The sequence below is a fragment of the Bos taurus genome, chromosome 20, assembly GCF_002263795.3.
Source record: "Bos taurus isolate L1 Dominette 01449 registration number 42190680 breed Hereford chromosome 20, ARS-UCD2.0, whole genome shotgun sequence".
In the NCBI taxonomy this organism is placed as follows: domain Eukaryota; kingdom Metazoa; phylum Chordata; class Mammalia; order Artiodactyla; family Bovidae; genus Bos; species Bos taurus.
The window spans coordinates 53636719-53655319 of record NC_037347.1 but is presented as its reverse complement, the minus strand read 5'-3'; the positions used below and the strand labels follow the sequence as shown (position 1 = coordinate 53655319).

Here is an 18601-nt window from a genome sequence, read left to right as displayed (position 1 = left end):
CCTTTCTGTCACTCTCCACTAAACTAGTTAATATCATGGACCCTGCACCATCACCCCTCCAAAGTACTTCTCACTCTACCCTATCAAGTGTGTGTCTCCAGCTCTGCCAAATACTTTCCAACACAGCTCACACTGTGGGGCCTAGCCTAGGACATCAGCAATCGCTGTGAGGCCTCGCAGCCAGTCATGGTGGGGCCAGTCCCATGCATCACCACCCTCGTGGCAGTGGTGATGAGAGTGGCAATGCGCCTCTCAGTCAGCCAAGCTTGGGGTCAGTACTGCCCAACAGCATGCCTACAGAAGTCATGACTGGGTCTCACAAACAGCCAGGCAAATTGGAAAAATAATGTTCTAAAGTCTAGCAGGCCCAGCAAAAGCAGGTCAAAGAGGGAAGTTTGTATCAATAAAGATCTATGTCAGGAAACAAGAAAATTCTCAAATAAACAACATAACCTTACACTATAGGAACTATAAAAAGAAGAAAAATAAAGCCCAAAGTTAGTACAAGGAAGAAAATATTCAGATGAGAGAAGAAATAAATGAAATATAGACTAGAAAAACAATAGAAAATATCAATAAAACTAAGACCAGATTCTTTGAAAAGATAAATAAAATTGATAAACATTTAGCCAGACTCATCAAGGAAAAGACTCAAAAGAAAACACCCAGATAAATAAAGCCAGAAATGGAAAAGGAGACATTACAACCAATACCACAGGGATAGAAAGCATCATAAGAGAATATTATGTTATAAACCAACAAATTGAACACCTTGAAGATAAATTCCTACAAATATCCAATCTTGCAAGACTGAATCAAGAAAAATACAAAATATGAACAAGTCAAACATGAGTAACAAAATTGAATTAATAATAATAATAAAAGTCCAGGACTAGATAGTTTGAAAGGTAAATTCTATCAAACATGTAAATAAAAATTAATGTCTATCATTCTCAAACTATTCCAAAAAATTGAAGATGAAGGAATATTTCTGAACTCATTGTACTAGGTCAACATCACTCTGACACCAAAACCAGAGAGGAAAACTATAACACAAACATTCACACAAATATAGACCAATATGAATATCACTGATGAACATAGATGCAAAAATCCTCAAGAGAATAAGCAAATCAAATTCAACAATACATTAAAAAAGTCATATTTTGTGATCAAGTGGGATTTATTCCAGGAACACAAAGATAGTTCAATATTTGCAAACCAGTTAATGAGATAAACCACATTAACACTTTGGAGAATAAAAATCAAATAAGCAGGTGCAGAAAAGGCATTTAACAAATTCAACACTACTTCATCTTTAAAAAACCTGAACAAAGTACATGTAAAGAGAACATCAGTTCGGTTCAGTTGCTCAGTCATGTCCGACTCTTTGTGACCCCATGAATTGCAGCACGCCAGGCCTCCTTGTCCATCACCAACTCCCGGAGTTCACTCAGACTCAAGTCCATCGAGTCAGTGATGCCATCCAGCCATCTCAGCCTCTGTCGTCCACTTCTCCTCCTGTACCCAACCCCTCCCAGCATCAGAGTCTTTTCCAATGAATCAGCTCTTTGAGTGAGGTAGCCAAAGTACTGGAGTTTCAGCTTTAGCATCATTCCTTCCAAAGAACACCCAGGGCTGATCTCCTTCAGAATGGACTGGTTGGATCTCCTTGTAGTCCAAGGGACTCTCAAGAGTCTTCTCCAACACCACAGTTCAAAAGCATCAATTATTTGGTGCTCAGCCTTCTTCACAGTCCAACTCTCACATCCGTACATGACCACTGGAAAAACCATAGCCTTGACCAGATGAACCTTTGTTGGCAAAGTAATGTCTCTGCTTTTGAATATGCTATCTAGGTTGCTCATCACTTTCCTTCCAAGGAGTAAGCATCTTTTAATTTCATGGCTGCAGTCACCATCTGCAGTGATTTTGGAGCCCAAAAAAATAAAGTCTGACACTGTTTCCACTGTTTCCCCATCTATTTCCCATGAAGTGATGGGACCGGATGCCATGATCTTTGTTTTCTGAATGTTGAGCTTTAAGCCAACTTTTTCACTCTCCTCTTTCACTTTCATCAAGAGGTTTTTGAGTTTCTCTTCACTTTCTGTCATAAGGGTGGTGTCATCTGCATATCTGAGGTTATTGATATTTCTCCCGGCAATCTACATTCCAGCTTGTGTTTCTTCCAGTCCAGCGTTTCTCATGAGGTACTCTGTATATAAGTTAAATAAACAGGGTGACAATATACAGCCTTGACGAACTCCTTTTCCTATTTGGAACCAGTCTGTTGTTCCATGTCCAGTTCTAACTGTTGCTTCCTGACCTGCATACAAATTTCTCAAGAGGCAGATCAGGTGGTCTGGTATTCCCATCTCTTGAAGAATTTTCCACAGTTTATTGTGATCCACACAGTCAAAGGCTTTGGCATAGTCAATAAAGCAGAAATAGATGCTTTTCTGGAACTCTCTTGCTTTTTCCATGATCCAGCAGATGTTCGCAATTTGATCTCTGGTTCCTCTGCCTTTTCTAAAACCAGCTTGAACATTCAGGAAGTTCACGGTTCACATATTGCTGAAGCCTGGCTTGGAGAATTTTGAGCATTACTTTACTAGCATGTGAGATGAGTGCAATTGTGCGGTAGTTTGAGCATTCTTTGGCATTGCCTTTCTTTGGGATTGGCATAAAAACTGACCTTTTCCAGTCCTGTGGCCACTGCTGAGTTTTCCAAATTTGCTGGCATATTGAGTGCAGCACTTTCACAGCATCATCTTTCAGGATTTGGAATAGCTCAACTGGAATTCTATCACCTCCACTGGCTTTGGTCGTAGTGATGCTTTCTAAGGCCCACTTGACTTCACATTCCAGGATGTCTGGCTCTAGGTCAGTGATCACACCATCGTGATTATCTGTGTCATGAAGATGTTTTTTGTACAGTTCTTCTGTGTATTCTTGCCATCTCTTCTTAATATCTTCTGCTTCTGTTAGGTCCATACCATTTCTGTCCTTTACTGAGCCCATCTTTGCAAAGGACTTGCGATTAAGACCAAGAACAGGCAACTATGACCATCATGGACTGAGGCCTGAAAACCAGCGGGAACAAAGACACCCAGTAAACAGCAGAAATCTATGTGGTCACTATGGCTTCTCTAGCTTTGATCGCTGTATAATCACTGTATACCTGCTTTCTGGGCACCGGGTGTTTATTCTGGATCTCTTTGCTGGCATTTTCTCCATGCTTCATGCTGAACCTTCTGTGAATACCTGAACAATGAACATTCACCTAATTCCTAATCCCTGTGCCTTTACTCTACAGCTGATTACTATTCTTTCACTCTATACCCAACACCTAGAAAATGGCAAAACCACCCCAAAGTGACTCAAAAAAGAAAGTTGAGTTTCCGAATATAATTATAAATCAAATTCAATTAAAGGTTAGGTTAAATGTCCTGCACATGAGTTTTTAGAATGAAATTTCAGTGTTATATGTCCTAATACTATAATTTCACACTTAAAATATTTTTACTTTATAATATTCCATAGTAATGTCCATTTATGAACTTTTATTAAAATATAGGAGCAATAGAATAGACTAATTAATACTACACGTGGTAGTTGAATAGTGTCCAGTGTCTAACATGAGTTTTTTGTTTTGGTGAATTTCTCCAGAAAGGAAAGAATGAAGAAAGGAGAGGAAGAAAAACAATAAAGTGGCCATAATCATGATACATTTATATAATATGTTAGTAAATGTTTCCAAATGTTAAGAATAATTTTAACAAGGAAATTCATAAATATGTTTATGTGATAAAAATACAGAAAAAAAATCACATGGAATAATAGCTCTTCACCTCTATAAAACATTATAATTTGTCTTTATTCCATATAGATTTTAAATGTCTATTAACTACCATGTTGTGATAGTTCTTTAGGTGCACATGACACAGAAATAAAATAATAAAAAAATGAGGTGTCTACAAATCAGTAAAATATAAGTTCACATTAATGTGTAATATAAAGCACATACACATGTGCTCAGTTGCTAAGTCATGTCTGACTCTTTGAGAACACATAGTCTATACTCTGCCAGGTTCCTCTGTCCACAGAATTTTCCAGGCAAGAATACTGGACTGAGTTGCCATTTCCTTCTGTGGGGGATCTTTCCATTCCAAGAATTGAACCCACATCCCCTGTGTCTCCTACACTGGCAATAGATGTTTTATCATAGAGCCACCTGGGAAGCCCATAATATAAGGTAGTAAGTAATAAAACAATAAGCCCAGGATGCTCTAAGTTCAGTTGTAGTAAGAATTTAAGCTGCATTTTTTAAAAAACCTTATCTCCATGAAGACAGCATTTAGTTCCAAGGCTAATTTATACACCAGAATGTTCCTTTATCCATTATGAAAATTTCACCCTTGACATTTTTTACAATTACTTGAAGGCAAGTGGAATCTAGAATTGCCAAAACTGATTGGTTTACCTTGTATTTGCATTTCCTATACTGAGGTGAATACATCTGAAAATCATTTGGGGATATATTTTTAAAAACATAATATGCAGCTTTAGTTTTTATAAACTGTGTCCAGCTTATGGTCAAATAATTTATCTATTCCAGTGAAGTACTTTCTATAATGAACTGAACAGTTTTATTGGGGAATTCCAAGTCTAGTCTATGTTCATAAAAAGTAAATGGAGAAACAAAGGAATCTGAAACAGCATAAAATGCAATCTGGTAGATCATATCAACCACTGGATAAAAGTGAGAAAATAAATTGGTTTTGGGGTCTTTCCTGAAACACAAGTGCAATTATTTATATGCAAATAAATGAATAATTGCTCCATAAAGTAATAAAACTTTTTTTTTAAACCAGATATCAGAACAATGATGTTTTAAACATTAAGGAGGTTTATTTTTACAGACTCTTTTCTCCAGACATAAGTGTAGGTAGAAAAGACTGACTCATAATTATTCAATAAATATTCACAGAACATTGTTTCAAGTGATTTACAGTAATAGAATACAGCAAAAGTAGAGTAGTGGAAGTTCTGAGCCTTGTCTTCAAAAACATCTGAAGCTTCTGCCCTCAATCTCCTGAAATGCTACCCTAAGAATAAATATGAAGTATTTCCCCCACTACACAGGTTGCCTTTTCCTCGTGTTGATGGTTTCCTTTGCTCTGCAGAAACTCTTTTAAAGCCTCACTTGTTTATTTGTGCTTTTAGTATTGAATTGAAAAAGCCCATTACTAAGATTAATGTCAAGTTTACCCACTATGTGTTCTTCTAGGAGTTTTTAGTTGTGTCTCACATTCAACTTGTCTTTAATTAATTTCAAGTTGATTTTTGTGTTTGATGTAAGACAGGGATTCAGTCTTGCATATAGCTATCCATTTTGTCTGACACCAGAAGGGAATGGCAAACTACTCCAGTATTCTTGCCCGGAGAATCCCATGGACAGAGGAGCCTGGTGGGTTACAGTGCTTGGGGTGACAAAGAGTTGGAAAGGACTGAGTGACTAACATCAGTTCAGTTCAGTCTCTCTGTCGTGTCCGACTCTTTGCGACCCCATGAATCGCATCACGCCAGGCCTCCCTGTCCATCACCAGCTCCCGGAGATCACTCAGACTCACGTCCATCAAGTCAGTGATGCCATCCAGACATCTCATCCTCTGTCGTCCCCTTCTCCTCCTGCCCCCAACCCCTCCCAGCATCAGAGTCTTTTCCAATGAGTCAACTCTTCGCATGAGGTGGCCAAAGTACTGGAGTTTCAGCTTTAGCATCATTCCTTCCAAAGAAATCCCAGGGCTGATCTCCTTCAGAATGGACTGCTTGGATCTCCTTGCAGTCCAAGGGACTCTGAAGAGTCTTCTCCAACACCACAGTTCAAAAGCATCAATTCTTTGGCACTCAGCCTTCTTCACAGTCCAGCTCTTACATCCATACATGACCACTGGAAAAACCATAGCCTTGACTAGACGGACCTTTGTTGGCAAAGTAATGTCTCTGCTTATACTTTACCTAACTATATATTCTTTGTCCTTTTGTCAACAATTCATCAACCATATATGAATGGGTACTTCTGAGCTCTTTATTCTGGTCCATTGATCTGTGTCTGTTTTTATGCCAATGCTGTACTGTTTTTATCACTACAGCCTTATAATATGGTTTGAAGTCAGGAGTGTGATGCCTCTACATTTATTCTTTTTCATGACTGCTTTGGCTATTTGGAGCCTCTTGAGGATCAATACAAATTTTAGGATTGCTTTTTTCTATTTCTATGGAAAACAATATTGAGGTTTTCATAGGGATTTTGTTAAATCTGTAGATTACTTTAGGAAGTATGGACATTTTAATAAAATTCTTACAATCTGTGAAAATGGAATACTTTTCTATTTATTTGGTCTCCTTCAATTTCTTTCTTCAATATCTTATAATTTTCATTGTACAGATCTTTGACTTCCTCTAGTATATTTACTCCTAAATATTTTATTCTTTTTGATGTTATTTTAAATGGAAGTATTTTCTTAATTTCTCTTTATAATGTAAAATGAATGATATTCTGAGCCATAAATTCTGATGTGGTTTGTTACAAAAGAAAAGCTAACTGATAGAGAAGAAAAGTTATGAGAAGGAAGTTAAGAAGGAAATTTTTCTCCAATATATGATTCATCACTTGTCCTGTGTAATTGTTCATATTCACTCTGACCTACCATGTGGAATTGTAATGTCAGCTTCACTTTACTGAAATTATCTGATCCTGAAGTTATGCCCCAGGGTAATAATTTTAAAATGGCTATAGAATCCTGGAAGATATCCAGGTGAAGCTCCCAAGATATTTGGGCAGAACTAAATCAGTTCCCCAACAAGCAGCACAATAAAATAAGCACAGCTGGTGTCTCTTCTTGTTGCTTTGCAACAAAGAACGCAGCTGCAAATGGAAATAGGTCTGGGGTTTAGAGATTGGAAGGGGACAAAAAAACATGAAAAGGATTAGAGATGTTTTACTACATCTACGAAGACAAGGGACCTTATAGAATATAAGGGTCATGTGGTAAAATTTCATATCCTCTCCTTACATGCCAAATTAAGTTTTAGTACTCCACTGAATTAGAGTTCATAAATATCATATTCATAATTTTATAAAATATTTTGTTCTCCCTCCAATGAACTGAAAACAATTATTCCTAAAATGTGTTACAATTTTAAAATGCTTTCAAGTAAGGTTTATTATTGTATATTTTATTAGCATACAGAAGAGAATAGGTAGAAATTTATTTATTTCCTTATAGATAAATTTCTGTGAAAAACAAAGATGTAAAATTTATTTCCAAGATTGTGATTTCGTATGGTTTTCTTTGAAATAATTTCTATATATAAAGCATATTTTAAATTTAAGGTGATTACAATGCAACAAAATTAATGCTTTAAACTTTGTACTAAAATCTTCTGATTCCAGGTAAAATTAAGACCAGAACTGCAAAAATGTGGGTATACTTACATAAAAAAGAGACAAATGTATGTGTTTTTTTTTAAAGAGATTTACCAATACACACAATTTAAAAAAAGACCCTTACTAATTTTGTGATAATAATATATGCTATTGTAACATCACTAAATATCTTAAAACAGATGCCATTCCATCTGAGAGTGGCAATGCCATTTACAAATAAGATTTATCCATTCTCTCTTGATTTCCCAAAGTAACACATGAACCTGAACATTGACTCCAAAAACAAGAAGTTTCATCTCAGGTTTTTTTCCCTCTTTATTTGCAATGACAATCAGTAATATTAACTTTTCATCATTTCATATTTTTAGGACTCAGTTCTGAGCAACTAGACTTTTAATAAACTTATAGAAAATCAAATTAAAAAGTGCTTCTATAGAATAATGGATTGGAGATGGTAAAATCATCAAGACTGGAATGATAATAAACCACATACCACAGAAAAAAAGAACAAAAAATATGTTAAATGTATACTGATAAAATGTATACAAGCCTCATCATAGTCCTCTCAGGTTACATTTTCCCTCTATGGTATTATAATGTCATTTTGTCCACATAAGTTCATTTTGTTGAAGGCAACCACATTTTTAGCTAAGTTTAAGAGAAAGCAAAATGATAGCCAATAGCTTACTAGACACCGATTATAATCCAAAGGGTCTTTTTTAAATCAACGCTATAAAAACAGGCTTTTTTTTTTTTTTTAATGACAGCCACAATGACTCTCATGCAACCACACTGTTACTCTTTCTATAAGCACAAATACTTTAACTTTACGCAGTGGTTTTCCTTGCTATTTTCATAAAGGTATCTATTCAAATATGACAGTTAACATCTAAACATGAAAACTGCTTACCCGGCAGAAAGAATTGGTTTCGGTCACAAGTATATAGCATGAGAGAGAAGGACATGGCAACCCGCTCCAGTGTTCTTGCTTGGAGAATCACAGGGACAGGGGAGCCTGGTGGGCTGCCGTCTATGGGGCCGCACAGAGTCAGACATGACTGAAGTGACTTAGCAGCAGCAGCAGCAGCATATAGCATGAGCATTTTAACACTATGGGATTTTCTTTGACAAGTATTATTTTTAATAAGTATTTCTCCCATTCATGTTTCTACTTTTAAATTGTTTTATTATTTTCTCTTGCATGTTTCTTGGGAGAGTGATTCTCAGCTGTGAGCAATTTTGGCCTCCAGAGATCTTCAAGCAATATCTGAAGACATCACAATATGGCAGCAAGAGGAGAGATGCTATTGGAATCTAACCAGTAGAGAGACCAGGGATGCTGCTAAACATCCTACAATGCACAGGACAGTCCCCCACAACAAAGAATTATCCAGTCCAAAATGTTAGTATTGGCAATGCTGAAAAACTCTGTTTTGGAAGGATATGATTCCCTAGATAATAGTTGAAATTACGTGGTGTATGTAAATGCAAGAGATAAAGAAAAACCTTATATTAGAACATGCATCAAAAAGCACTTCAGTTTATTTTGCATCTTTATTAAAACATCTAGAATGTCAAGACTTTGTCTGCTGATTATTACTCACTGACAAGACATATATAACCAAATCATGCTTTTCTCACAGGCAATACAACACACAGCAATTACTGGGAGGGCTCCACAATATTTCTTAGCACTGTTGATCTACAAGAAACAACAATCTGATAAAAACGTGCACGCATGAGAAGTCCCCACAACAATCTGATAAAAAGGTGCACGCATGAGAAGTCCCTGGAGCTGCTTTCTCTTGCTTCCTCTGTTTTCTCAGAGCACATTTTGCAAAGCTCTACAGGGAACTCATCCGTTTTATGATGATTCTGCTTATTTCTCCTTAACCACACAGATACACACACACACACAAACTCTAAGCTATATAATTCTGCAGGGAAGAGAGAGGAATGTTTTTCATGATGTGTCCTTTATGCAAAATGCATTTATTTTTTCTCCTCATCTAAGCCAAAAAAAACCCCAAAAAGTCCATGTTTTATATAAGATTCAGAGTATATCTTCTCTGTCTGAAGCAGGGCTCTCAGTCCAACTGTACTGTTCCTCTACTTTTTGCTTATCAAATGCCATATTGAAAATTTGTTTACACATCTGCAACCTGCTCAAATGTAGGCACTTGTCTTTTTTTTTTTTTTTTTTACTGTTTTATTACTAGCCCATATCACAGTTCTAAGCATACTAAGTTCCTTCCCTCTTTCTCCTTTCCAGAATAATTAGACAACTTAAAGAATAAAGTATTTTTTAAGGACTGGATGATCCAAAACTCAATTAATGTGCATATGGTAAAACCAATGATCTTATTAGGCACCTTCTATTGTGAAAATTTTGTTGTCAACTATCCCACTCTTGTAAGCTATTATTAGTATTGGAAATTGATATAGCTTTAAATGTGAATGCTATTATTTTTTAGGATCATATATCACTTTTTATTATTTCATAAATAACATATATATATATATATATATCAGTTTAATAAAGAAGAATCATGACGTACTTCTGTTATACCAAATGAAACTGCAGCCTTCTTTTTTAGAAGGAATTGCTTTCACTGATGTGTGTGGTCTCCATATATTTCTATGCGTGCCTTCATATTCAGGAACACATATTCATTTAAAAAAAAATGATGCTATTCCACACAGATTTCTGAAAATATTCTCACTAAAATACTCTGGATCTTTGAATGTCAGCATACACAGTTTAAATTCATTCATTTTAAGCCTGCCTAGGGTATCACTGTATGAAGAATAATTTGAGAACTTCACTATACTTTAAGTATGTTTTCTACTTTTCACCTCTGTGAACAATACTACAACATATGACTTTAGATATCAATGTCAGTATATCTATAAAAGAGTCTTTTATAATAAACTTATGTTCTTTTATTTATTTATTTATTTTTAATATATGGTGACAGATTTTATTTATTTAATTATTTATTTTAATTTTGTTTTATTTTTAAACTTAGGATGGGGAACACATGTATAATGAATCCCTGTGGCGGATTCATTTTGATATTTGGCAAAACTTATGTTCTTTTAAAAATTTTGATGGATATTGCCAAATTACCCTCCAAAAAACTATGCAAATCAAAATTTCTGCTAATGCACACAAATAATTTTGTGAATTATCAAATTTTCATACTGGATAGGCCAACATTGCTTTCTCTTTCTCCTTTGTGGTTTTTAAATTCCTAGTGAAATTTGAAATGTTTTAATACAATTAACATTAATTTTCCTATGAATCTCCTGCTAATGTAATTTCCCCACGCTCATTTGATTGTCGTGCATTTTTCTTATTATTGAAACATTCCTTTTGTTATACTCAGTTGCTCATTCGTGTCTGACTCTGTGTGACCCCATGGACTGTAGTCCACCAGACTCTTCTGTCCATGGGGATTCTCCAAGCAAGAATACTAAAGTGGGTTGCCATGACCTCCTCCAGGGGATCTTCCCAACCCAGGGATCGAACCCAGTTCTCCCACATTGTAGGGGAATTCTTTACCTTCTGAGATACCAGGGAAGCCTGAAACAGTTTCTTATGTAAGGAAAATTAGTACTTTGTCTGCCTTATGTGTTTGTATTTTAGTTTATTATCTTTCATCTTATTAAGCATAATTATTTGATATATTTATTTTCAACTGTTTATTCATTTAAATTCATATCTTATTTCTTACTATTAGATTCATATCTTACATTAAAAATCCTTCATCACATTTGTTTGTTTTACTTTTAAGTGGTTGCATTTTTTTTAAATTTTATTTTATTTTTAAACTTTACGTAATTGTATTAGTTTTGCCAAACATCAAAATGAATCCATCACAGGTACACATGTGGTCCCCCTCCTGAACCCTCCTCCCTCCTCCCTCCCCACACCATCCCTCCAGGTCGTCCCAGTGCACCAGCCCCAAGCATCCAGTATTGTGCATTGAACCTGGACTGGCATCTCGTTTCATACGTGATATTTTACATGTTTCAATGCCATTCTCCCAAATCTTCCCACCCTCTCCCTCTCCCACAGAGTCCATAAGACTGTTCCATACATCAGAGTCACTTTTGCTGTCTCGTACACAGGGTTATTGTTATCATCTTTCTAAATTCCATAAGTGGTTGCATTTTTATAAGCATATTGAATGTTTCAGTTTTATATACCTTAATTGCAGATTTATTTACCATTTATATTGTTCTTAAGTGTTGGGGAAAACACTGTTTCACATCACCCAACACTGTAACCATACCTGATCTGAACTCCACTCCTTAGCTCAGTTCATACAGATATTTTCCACTCCAGAAAGTGGCCCTGGACTAGTCCATTCACCTCACTGTCCACACCATCTGGGTTATCAAGGTTTTTCAGCTACCTGGAGCTTTTTCTTTCTCCACCCTATTTCTTTCTCCACACTATCGCTGATGCATGTATTTTGCGGTTGTGAGAGGGATTTGTATTAAAAAAGCATTTCCTTATCGGACCCCCTAGGGATTAGATTCTGGTATAAATTAATAGCTATTCCTTTATTTCCAGGCAATATTGGGTGAATTGCCCTTTGTATGGTATGTTGATGTTTAATCGCTAAGTTGCATGTGACCCTTTGTAACCCCATGGACTGTAGGCTCCTCTGTCCATGGGATTTCCCAGGCAAGTATACTGGAGTGGGTTGCCATTTTCTTCTCTGTGTGATGTTCTCAACCCAGGGATTGTAACCATCACAAAATGCTACCTCTTGAACAAGAGGAACATTATAATAATATCAAATCTATTCCAATGAATTAAGGGGACCCTTACCTTTGGCCCAGTAAACTGTATGGATCCTGGAATATACTTTTCCTTGTTATAATTATTCCACAAATAGCTTGATCTAGATTTTGTGTTTTTTTTTAACTGTATTCAAAATGGGAACTCAAAAGCTGAAGCTTAGACATCTCTTCCATTTGCACTTCTTACTAACCCTGTGATCTTGGGAAAATTAATCAATTCTATATTATTAGTTTTACCCTCTGTAAAACAAGAATAATTTGTAATGCTGACCTCAAGATGATACAAGCATGGGATTATTATGAACGACATGCAATGTCAGATACATAGTAAGTGCTCAATAAATATTCCTTGGAGTTGTTTTCAATGATCCTTATCACAACTGCTGTGGTCTCATGTGGTCTCATACTTCTACAAACCTAACTGGATATTTTATAGTAATCAACTTTTGATTTTCTGCAATACCAAAGTCAACATTCAAAACCTCAATCTCTTTTGATCCACTGATCAAAACTTTATGGAGCCAATCAGTTCTGTAGTTGATCGGAAGCAAGATTTAGTATTCTGAAATCAACTATTAGCTTCACCACTGCTAAGTCACTTCAGTCGTGTCTAACTCTGTGCGACCCCATAGACAGTAGCCTACCAGGCTCCCCCATCCCTGGGATTCTCCAGGCAAGAACACTGGAGTGGGGTGCCATTTCCTTCTCCAATGCATGAAAGTGAAACGTGAAAGTGAAGTCGCTCAGTCATGTCTGACCCTCAGCGACCCCATGGACGGCAGCCTTCCAGGCTCCTCTGTCCATGGGATTCTCCAGGCAAGAACACTGGAGTGGGGTGCCATTGCCTTCTCCACCACAGACAGAAAGAAAAACTGCTGCCCCAGCAAAATCATCTAGCATGACAATTATACAAGTAGAGATGGTAAACAGGAATGATTTTATGTATCATCCCCAAATCAAGCAACTTAATACAACTATATTGTATTAACAATATCACTGTTGTTCTGTGATGCTACAATCTTTCTTGCCATTCCTTTGTATTCAGTATTAGATTCAATTCTTTGGTTACTGTGCTGTGTGCTGTGTGCTGTGCTTAGTTGCTCAGTTGGGTCTGACTCTGTGACACCATGGACTGCAGCCTGCCAGGCTCCTGGCTTCATGTTAAAACCAAGAATTTGTCTGAGTACCAATTCAGACTGAATACAGCTGCGTGCATCTGAAATCCAACTCGGTAACATAAAAAGACGAGATTTACTTTCCTAAGGAAGCTCTTGGGATTCATAGACCAGGTCTGGAGCATCAGTTCTGAGATGGATCATCCTTCCGGGCCCTTTTATCTTTCTGATCCATCTCACTTAGCAACAGGCTTTCATCTTTATGGTTTCAAGTGGCTGCTGTATTTTGAGACCACATCTGCTTTAGGCAACAAGGAAAATGGCAATGGGTAAAATATCCGTGCCAGGTGTGTCTTTTTGGCAGAAAGCCTGTGTCTTTCCTGAAAGTTCCACCTACTGGCCTCCACTTAACATCCTACTATTTAGAATTACATCACATGGTCATTTTTAGGTGAAAAAAAAAAATTGTAATAAGTGAACATTTAATTCTGAATAGTGTCAACCTGAGCAAACTATACGGAAAGAGAGGCTGAATAGTAGATAACTAACATCATTTACCTACAAGGAAGAAGCATGATTCTATTGTTTGTGTCAAATGGCATATTGTTTAAATTTTCATTTTTAATTAGAGGATAATTACTTTACAATATTGTGATGGTTTCTGCCATACATCAACATTAGTCAGCATCAGGTATTCATATGTCCGCTACCTCTTGAACCTCCCTCCTACTTCCCTCCCCATCCCACTCTTCTAGTTTGTTAAAGAGTACCAGCTTTGGGTGCCCAGCGTCAAACAGCAAATCCCCACTGACTATTCTACATGACAATATGTATGTTTCAATGCTATTCTCTCAAATCACCCTACCCTCTCCTTGCAGCAAAGGCCATATCTATCAAGAGTATTAGAGAACAACACTATCTTCTAATCACTCTTCCTGCCTCCAAGCTCATTCCTTAAAACCTCTTACATTAGAGACCAGCAAACTTTTCCTATAATAAGCAACACAGGAAATGTTTCAGGCTCTGTGAGCCATAATGTTAGCTGCAACTATAGCTCTGCTACCACAGTACCTAGACTATCATAGGCAAGATTTACATGAATGGGTACAGATTTGTTCTAGTAAAATTTTGTTTACAAAAACAGACAGTGAGAACCTACTGTATAGCACAGGGGAAAAAAAAAAGGTAGAATCTGTTTGGAAAACATATATTAAATTAATCTTAAAAATGCATTCCAATATACATTAGGTACACACACATACTATTTGATTTCATTTTTACGAGGTACCTAGAATTGTCAAATTCATAGACTCAGAAAGTACATTGGTAGATGCCAGGGGCTGGGTACAGGAGTCAGGCAGGCAAATGGGGAATTAGTGTCTAATGAGGACACAGTTCCATTTTTGCCTCTGTGCTCCGTCTTGTCTGACTCTTTGTGATCCCCAAGACTGTAGCCCTCCAGGCTCCTCTGTCCATAGGGTTTCCAAGGCAAGAATACTGGAGGCGGCTGTCATTTCCCCCTCCAGCGGATCTTCCCCACTCAGGGATTGAACCCTCGTTTCTCATGTCTCTTGCATTGCAAGGTGTGCATTCTTTACCACTGAGCCACCTGGGAAGCCCCACGTTCCAGTTTAGGAAGGTAATAAAGTCAAGGGATGCATGATGGTGAGTGCTGCACAACGATGTGACTGCACTTATTGCCTCTGAACTGTACAATTAAATATGGTTATAATAGTATGTTTTATATTATGTGACTTTTACCACAACAAAATAGAAAAAAAACAAAAAACCAGAAGCCTGGATTTGTGTCCACTGTCATGGTTTGCTGGTCCCTCTTGTACCATATTACTAGCTATTTTGTGGTTATTTGTGTATTTTTTATTTCTAAAATCAGAGGCAGTGCAAATATCCCTTATTCTTAGCCCACAATGTAAAGCAAATTCTTTACTATGCTAACATCCATATCACTTTCTATATGTTCATATTACAGTGTGCAGTAGATGCTATTATGATGTTTTATGTGTTTATTTTTCCATGATGAGTTCAAAAACACACACATACACACACAATATGATTTCCAATATTCAGCCTATAGCTTGCCATACTGTTTCACCAGAAATCACGCCTGGACCCACAGTACAAGACAGACTGAAAGCCTACTCTGCTTTGTCCTTTTTCTCCAGTACTTTCAGACATTAAATTTTCTCCTTCAACAAGGCTTGTCTCTGTAAAAGAACTTAAAAATATAGTTGATCTTGGAACAATTTGGGGATTTAAGACACCAACTTCCCTCCTGCAGTCAAAATGCATATGTGACTTGTTACAGTTGGCCCTCGAATAGAAGGTTCCTATAAGGGGACTCGCACAGTTCACACCTGTGTCGCTCAAGGGTCAGCTATACTAGTATTGCCCATTTCTACCCTTCTCTCTGAGTCTTAGATGAGGGCTGAAATGTTTTGGCTTGCTCCTAAGTCCTTCAGCCTTAGATGCAATGATTTCTTTAGGCTTCATGATTCCTAAAAGCCCAGTATCACTCAACATGCTCTCATGTACTCACTTTGCTTTAACTGTGTTCACACATAGGTACATAGTTTAGATTGCACTTATAATAACTTTTTTCTCCTCTTATTATTTTCTTTGGCTTTTTGATCTCTGTTTTGATTGATTTCAACTATTTTCTATGTCAACTATTTTCCCAAGCATTTCTCTAGATAAAGTTGGAGGATGATACAGACTACCCTGGTGATTCAATGGTTAAAACTTCACACTTTCAGTGCAGAAGACGTGGGTTTGATCCCTGGTCAGGGAACTAAGATCTCCTATGCTGTGTGGTGCCGCCAAAGAAATTCTTAAAAAGGTAGAAGGATGATATACTTTCTGGATTCCTTTCTAAATATTTCTTTCATGCTAACAGATATATCATGTTTTTGATTGAGTGAAGGATTTGGTGTTCTGCCTTTTCTCTGAAGGCTGACAATGGTATTAAATTATTAACCACAATCCAGTATTTCAAGTGACAAATATGATGTGAAAATATCTTTTCCTAGTAAGTAACTTTTAAAAATCTGAAGTCTATACCATTTTTTCTTCATTCATAGGCTTTAGGAAAACTTTTCCAGCATCCAACTAAGTTTGATGCTTTTCCAATTAATCCTTCCTGCAATACAGAAAGTTTATTCAAGTTGTAAATTCTGTATATTCTACACCTAGATGTTTTTAAAAAAATGTTACTGTTCCTCTCCTTCATCTGCTGTTTCTTGCATTCTGGGAATATATGTTATTCCCACACTATGTGTATTTAATATATCCTCTAAGTCTCATCTATTTCTCACAATTTCCATATATTTGTATTTTTGTTCTCTGATTTTTAGCTCCTTCTTCCAGTCTTGGAAGTTCTTAAGTTCCAGGAAAACAATTTGGGTCTTATCACTGACTCTATGTGCCTCAATGTGCATATTGATTTTCTGTTGTTTACTTATTGTAGAAAACATGGCTTTTAGGAATCTCTCTGCAGTGTCCTTAAAACAAGAGTGCTCTGATAACCTAGTGTTGAGTACTATTTTTTGGTAATGACTTCTGTGCCTGTTTTCTTTGGTGCTTTGCCTCCCAGAGTGATGGTCAGTTTCCAGGGTGCTCCCTGGGGTTCTTATGTGGCCCCTGGCAATACCTTATCAGTGACTCTCACAAGTGATGGAGTCACAGAGCTCTTTGCTTCTGTAAGGAGATGATCGGCAAATGTGCTGTCAGTCCCTTGACAAGGTTCCAGAAGAAAGTCTCTTCTGGAGTTTTTACACAAATTTTCACCTGCCAGAAATAATGGTGTTGAGTCTCTTAGCTTTGTGTGTGTGTGTTGGGGGGGCGGGGGAGGTGGGGGCGAGGTATTCCTTGCGGCTTGTGGGATCTTAACTCACCAACCAGCAACTGAACTTAAGCTCTTGGTAATTAAAGTGTGGAGTTCTAATGATTGTACCACCAGGGAATTCTCTTCAACTTTCTTAAGAGACCGAGGAGCCTGAGTGTCTTCGGGGCCTTTCCACTGGCTGTCTCAGACTAGACCCTGCATTCTACTCTGGTCTCTGGGGAGTCCATTTGGCAATTGCTTTCTCCCTGGAGATTCTGTTTAAGAAGGAAAACTGAGTCTCTCTTTCTAAACTGATTCCCTCACAACTTAAGGAGCTATCTGCTTATCTCAGGAGAATTAAAATAGACTGGATTTGGGAAAACAAAAGAAATTGCAATCTCCTATTAAAAACCTTATATATATGAGACAAAGGATGTTAACAAAACATATTGCATTAACCATTTCAAAACAGATGTAAGTTAAACCATGTTGTTCATCTTCAATTCATAAGTGCCGCATTATCAACTATATCTCAATAAAACTGTATTTTCAAAATTTATATATATCCATTTGTACAGAGTGATTTGGTTAGTGACTATAATAACCTAATTCAATACCCATATATATAAAGTTAAGTATATAAAACATGTACTCAAAATATATTTTCTAAATCCAAACTTAGGGCCTTGCAGAGGTAATGAAAATATTTTCATCATAGTTGAACTTTATTTTAATTATATTTAGGAAATTCATCTTAGATAAAAATAAAATAAAATAGCTAGGTTTTAGAAATCACCAGAAGATTGGAAATCTCTATCATGACTTATCAAATACAGTGTAGGCTCTATATTCAGGAGAGACTGGGGTCAATTTCTTCATGGCAATTCATAAAAGAACTTGGGAAAATCACTTACATACTGTATATCAGTTTGTATAGCTTTAATGTGGCATTTAAAATATTTCACATGGTTATCATATATTTTAAAATAAAGGATGCAAATGCTTAAGGGTTTCTGCAAATTTTGTTGATTAATATAACTATTGCTTGGACTATCAGTCCTATTATAATTTAATCATAACTTGAAAGTTGAAAACACATAGCAATAGATTTCCAACATTCTACTGTATGTGTTGACACAAACTATCACTAATTGTGTTGGTATGGTAAAAAAAAAAAAAAAAAATTACACCAATTAAGCAAGGATTGCAAGTATTTTATCATGTATGAATGGTTTTTCCTTGAGATCAAGTTGTTACTTACACTAACAACTCCAGAAATTTGTTTTAATAAATACTAGGACAGCTAGCAGAAATATTCCTGAAAACTTTAGGCTATAGGCAATTATTAAAATATTTGGAATTTCTTCAAATTTCTTC

At 36.5% G+C, this 18601-nt stretch overlaps 1 protein-coding gene across 5 annotated transcripts in view; it reads right to left on the bottom strand.

The window, feature by feature from the left end:
- CDH18 (cadherin 18) overlaps positions 1 to 18601 on the bottom strand; it is a 605364-nt gene that overhangs the window by 283329 nt on the left and 303434 nt on the right.